Below are 6,271 nucleotides of genomic sequence, written 5' to 3'. Positions count from 1 at the left end.
GGGAGGGGCCCCGGGCACCAGCTGAGCCGCACCGTGCCCAGCCCAGCAGCACGATGAAGTCACAGGACAGAATCAGAAGCTACCCACCCCCACCGAGCGTCCCCAGCCCTGCAGGCAGCACAGCCCTCTAGAGCCTTCCGTGCCCTGACCACCGCCCCTGAGAAAGCCGTCGTTGGGAGGGTTTGTAGGGGATAAAAATACAAACTTGGTTGCTTACAAAAATCATTTGCAGCTTCAAAGCGCAGGTGCCCTGTCGTCATGGAGTTGACAGCACCTCACAACACCGATAAGGATCAAAGGGACCAGAATAGAAGGGCTGGTTCCCACTTAACTCATCGACACTTTTTCTCCCTCAATTTCTGGCTTTCTCCTCCCAATGAATATTCTAGATGCTGTAGTGTGACCCTCATCACTATGAATGTTGTCTGGGAACAGTACCCCCTTCTTGGGATGAGCTCCCCCAGCCACGGGGCCGTCCGACTGCTTCCCGTCAACCACTGGGTGGCCACGGGACCCACACCGGGTCGACCAGGACTCTGCCCTGGGCCTCTCCCGCTGGGATGGAGAGAGGAGGGTCAGGCCCTCCTGGGAGATGGGGGTGGAGAGCCGTGAGTGACCAGGCAAAGGACCTCCCTGCAGGCCGGTCCCCGGTTCCAGTGCTTCCGAGGCCCTGCCTCCCCTGGCCCGAGCCCCCCGGTCAGGGAGGCTGCCTCCCCCATGCAGGGACATGGAAAAATCCAGAGCCCCCCTCAGCTCCCAGTGGCTCGGAAGGCAGTCATACCATCAATTATTAAAAATCCCTTAAAAGCCCAGGAAAACTGAGATGGGGACACCATTGGGCCCCTCACAGCCTCTGGCCACAACGGGACAATTAGGTCTGGGGTGGGTGTGAAGCCACAAACCCCAGAGGCCAAGAGCTCTCCACGTCTGAGCCCCACTGAGGATAGGCCTTTGCAAAGAGGGAAGGGATTTCCAGGCAGGCCTGGTCCTTCATCCCTGTGACATGTTGGAGGCCAGGGGGCTGGAGACCGTGATGCCTTAGGGTGTGTGGTCGTCAACACGTCCGAATCCTCCGTGTCCCCAGGCTCCGTGGACAGATGTTCAAGAGCCCAGAGGCGAACCTTTGGCTAAGGGCGGCGTTCTTTGTCCCCATGAATATTTATTACACGGGTCTCACTCAGACTTCACAAAGCGACGCACATTCCCCCGAACATCACAGTGTGTGCAACGTTTCACGGGCTCACGGGCTCGAACCTTGATTTCCAGTCACTTTCCATCTCCCTCTTTTCTTTCTCACCTTCACCTCTCCTCCCAGCCCACGCCTCCCTCAGCGAGGGTCAGAGGGCGTCTGCAAACCCACCGTGGACAGAACAGGCCGCAGTGACCGGGTCTCTCGGGAAAGGCGCTCGGGAGCCCAGAGTTGCTGTGGACCCGGCCCCTGTGGCTTCTGCAACACGTACCACACACCGACGACTCAGAGCATCCTGTGGGCTGGACTGCGACCCCCAAATTAATGATGCATTCCAAAACCCGCAGGATCTCAAAATGTGTCTTCGGAGACAAGGTGTTTAAAGGGGGATTAAGGTAAAATGAGGTCCCAAGGGGGGCCCCTAATGCAGCGGGACTAGTGTCCTTAGAAGAGGAGGATTTCAGGGCACAGACAAGCATAGAGGGACAGCCACGTGGGGACATGGGAGAAGACGGCCACCTACATGCCAAGGAGAGAGGCCTCGAGAGAGACCATCCCTGCGGCATCTTGCTGGGGCCAGAGGCGGGTCTGCTCCGGGCTCCCTCCCAGCTCCCGCTGAAAGCCGGTGATCCTGGGCTTTCCTTTGCTTGTAGCTGCATCTCCCTCTGCTTCTGAGGACACTGGACATTGGAATAGGGCCCACGTCAATCCATCCGGCCCTCCTCTTAACCTGTGCGGAGACCCTATTTCCAAACAAGGTCACGTTCACCGGCACTGGGGCTTAGGACTTAGGCGTACTTTTAGTGGCCACAATTAAAGCCACGACGTGCCACCACGTGTGAGGCCACCATATAGAGGGGAGCGGTGTAGCGAGGAAGCCACGGCAGCTCCATCCCCCGCACTTTGAGCCGTGGCCCAGGAAGCAGACCCACGAGGGGAAAAGCCACCTTCAGCATGGGACAGACCGCACTTGAGACGCAGAGTGAGAACTGCCCGGCTGAGCCCAGTTCGCTTCCAGATCCGTGAGCAGAATGAGTGGCTGCCGTTGCCTCAGCCTCGGTTTTGGGGAGGCTTCACTAGATCACTGAGCCAGCACCCCACTTTCCAAAATGGCCACAGCATGTCATGCTCCCCCCAGCAAGGGCTGGGCGGGGCTCTTCCCTCACGTCACCGTCACTGCGTGTCATCACGTCCAGCGCTGTTGTGACCATTTGATGGTTGGTAAATGATATGAGACGCCAGCTTGTGAGCCCACGATGCGCCTTCTGGAGCCCGGCTGTCTGGGGAGTCTTGGTCCCTCACATGGGGAAGCAGAGTGCCAGAGCCACGTGGCTCGTGCGAGAACTACCGTGGGCCCGTTACTGGCCCCTTGACCCCTGCCGCCCCCCTTGCTGCTCCATCCAGAGCCGCCACGTTTCAACCAATCTTGTGTGGTGTTCACAGCTTGCGTGTCACCCGGACCCCCAGAGAGAACAGATGGCACACTCAGATTGGGATAATTCCAGGACGATTCGTCTCCAAGAGCAGGGACAGAGACCCGAGCAGCTGCCCCCAAACCTAGGGAGTCAGGGAAGCGTCAGATACTGGAGCCTGGAAGGAGAGGGTCACGCAGAGAGGGGCCCTGGGAGGCCATACCGGGACCAGAGAAGCCGCCAGCCGAGGTCCCCAGACGGGAATCAGCGAAGACATGCCCTGAGCCCACCCTCCTCCCTCTCTCTAGTCTCTCGTTGGGGACTTCCACTGACCAAACCCAACAAGGAGCCGAGGGAGGGACCCCGCTGGTGTGGCACCTACGGGTCAGCCTCTCTGGGCACAGAGCAGACTGGAGGGAGCCGAAAGGCAAACACAGGAAGACATTCTGTGTAGTCTGATGATGAACCCACCATGGCTATCCTATCAGTGCTGCTGAGATGTGTGGGCCTCCAGAGCTGGAAGAAATCTCCCTGGAGGCTTCTTGGTCTTTGGGAGGAAGCGGGGGCCTCACTGAGGATCTGATGAAATCCAAGTGTTCCTCCTCCTGGCATTAGGCACATCCCCATCTCCTCCAATCCCAAGCAGCAGGAACACCAGCTGGAACAGCTTTCTACCAGAAAGGGAATTTACTGGCGCATAGAGTAGGTATCAGGTAAGGCTAGATCCAGGGTCACAGCATGGCCAGGGCTTTGCCTCTCTCTCCTTTGCTTGTCATCCTGAACTTCACCTTCTGCATGTCAGTGCTTGGCACATAGTGGACAGCTTGATATTAGCTTCCCAAGACAGGAGACCCCACAGGGGAAGCCCACGAGCTCAATCCAGCCACAGTTCTGAGGAAGGCTCTGGGGGGCCGTGCACAAGCCATGCGCCCATGCCTGACCAACCGCTGTGTTCCCATGGATGCTGTCCTGAGACTGGCCTTCTGCCTCGTGCCCGACAGCCCTACCTCCCCCACAGGGGCTGGGGGGTGGGGTGGCATGAGGAAGCTTTTCGAACCAGCACTAACTGCGGCAACCACAGTCCACCCCCTTAGACACCGGACATTCCAGGGGCCACTGACCACTGCCAACCTCTTTCCTTTACAGGAGGAGGAGCAGAGCCCCAGATCAAGGTCACCCAGCACGCGGAGAACAAAGTCGTCTGGGCTTTCTCTGGGGAGAGTCTGAGATCTGTAAATCCTTAAATGGCATTATCAAGGGACAAGGACTGAATTTCTTTAATCCTCCAAGGGGATTAGGAAAATGCAGCCAAGCTAAGCTCCTTCCAGGGACAAAAGAGCTGCCTTCCAGCAGCGCTGCGTTTCTTCTGAGTGTCGGCCCGCCCCTGGAGAACAGGCAGGAGACCCCACAGCAAATACTCTGGGCCTCCGGACCGCCCCGCCTCCTAACCCCACAGCCCTTGATTGATTACAACGACCACAGGCATTGGCGGCATCTAACAGCTCAGGAAGGCTTCTGAGAGGGGATCCAACCACGTGAACAAAGGTATCCCATCTGGAACGTGGGCTCAGGCCTGTCCCTGAATTTGCAGGGACTGGGTCAAAGGTCAAACAGAAGACACACACACACACACACCCTGCCCCCCGTGTGGGTATAAATCAAGCAAACATGTTGAACAAATGTGTTCTGTCTCACACCCTCTAACAACCTGGCGTGAACCGGGCTCCCTTCCAGGACACGGGGTTGGGGGGTGGTAGGCAATGCCACTGCCGACCTCTGACTTCTCGTCCCCCATCTTAGCCAACCCCAGTCCACTACCTCCCTTCTTCTCCACCCCTGCCAGCCCCGTTGCTCCCGGTGAAACGTCACACGTGCAGGAGTATGGACACCCCAGCCTTCGAGGCCAAGTTCTATCCTCACACTCCACGCCTGCACGCCCCTTGGTCACCCTCATTCCGGGGCTGCACGTCAGCCACGTAGCCTGTCATCAGGGAAAACGTCCCCGCAGAGCCCCAGTAGGGGGCTCGGGACTGCTCAGATAGGGAACCAGTGTGGGGACACTTGGCAGCGTCCCTTTGGCAGGATCTGGGGGAGCTGAGAAGGCAGAGCTGAAGCATCTAGAATGTTCCCTCACTAAATCCCACAGGGTGCAGGGACATGGGTACTGTGCCCACCGCCCCCCAAGGGCCCCATCCAGCCCCCTTCCCAGCCTGGAGGACAGCTTGACCTCCAGGTGCCGAACACACCTGCAGACCCCGACGCTCTGGTTGTGGGCAGGCTGAGGATCCCTGTCGCTGGTGGAGACCCCTCCTGCATCGGCCCCCAGCACCCAGGCCCGCACGCCCTAAGTGTTCTGGGGGCCCCTGCTCCTCTCCTGCCCTGCCCCGCAGGGGTTCCTGCTCAGGCCTGCCCGGGCTGCTAATCCCCCCACCGGATTGCCTGGATGTTCTGGAACCGTGGGACGAAAAGCACCCCCCACCGCCCAACAAGGCACGTCACCTGTTCTTCCACGTGCATCTGCAGGCTGAGCTGTTCCTTGCACCGGGCGGCCTGCAGAGAGCCACCACCTGCACGGACCTCGGGCTGGGCGGTCCAGCCTCACCGTGAAACCCTGCACGCCGGGCACAGAGCCCAGAGCATCTAGAGTCATGCCTGGCAAGACGCCCCGGGCACTTTACTGTTGATCCTGCCGAGCGTGGCTCGCGGCTGCCGTGCACTGACCTCAGTGCCAGCGGGCTCGATGGTCGGAACGTGTTATTCACGTCATTAGCAACGATCCTGTGATGCAGCCACTGTCAGGACCTCCTCTGGCCAATGAGGCAAGTGAGCCCTGCTCAGCGGTCCCACGGCTAGGAGGCAGAAGGCCCCGGGCTGGACTCAGATTCGTCTGATGACGAGGCTCAAACTCAAGCTTTCTGCTCACCCGAGTGGAGGAAAGGACAAGGTGCCGGGGGGACAGTCTCCAGGGACCTTGATGAGGAACCAAAGGGTCCTGGGTGGGGTGGCCCCCCTCTGTCTCTCTCTGCCGTCTCCCGGTCGGTGATCTCACTGCACACGAGGCCCCCAGACGTGGCAAGCAGCTCACGGAAACGTCTAGACCCGTAGCCCCCTCAACAGTTGTCCTCCATCCAAGGAGCAGCGCCTCTCACTCGGCTGACCTGCCTGGGTTGGTGAATTACCATCTTTATAGTCAGAGGAAACAATAAAGCTATTTTCAGCCTGGGAACAAAACGAATCCAATGGTAGATAAAACCCCAGAAGCTGGTGCTGGGAAGGCCCGAGCTGTCCTCGCTGTCAGCTTCCTGTGTTTCCTCTGCCTGGGAGGGGCCGCGTCTACACCACAGGGGGTGGGGGAGTGCGGGCAGAGAGGGGAGGCGGGTGGGCCGTCTTCTGAGGTTGTGGCAGCTGTGCAGTCCCCATCGGCTCTACAGAGGGCAGGTAGTGAGGTCCAGAGAGGGTGACCTCCCCGCCCTGGGACACACAGCCTGCAGGCTCTAGGGAGCCCTCCCCCGCGGCCCCCCTGGACTGCTCCAGTGTTTTCTCGGCGCTTGGGAACAGATGGCTCCAATTCCCACCCACGGAAGCCAAACATTTTCCCTGGTTACCCTGCTAATTTGCTCACAAGCCTCCTCTTGTAAATAGAGAGTACAAAGGCTCCCGCGAACAGCGT

This window comes from Enhydra lutris, unplaced genomic scaffold (genome assembly GCF_002288905.1).
Source record: "Enhydra lutris kenyoni isolate GAN:26980312 unplaced genomic scaffold, ASM228890v2 scaffoldscaffold13, whole genome shotgun sequence".
NCBI lineage: Eukaryota > Metazoa > Chordata > Mammalia > Carnivora > Mustelidae > Enhydra > Enhydra lutris.
This window is presented reverse-complemented; position numbering follows the sequence as displayed.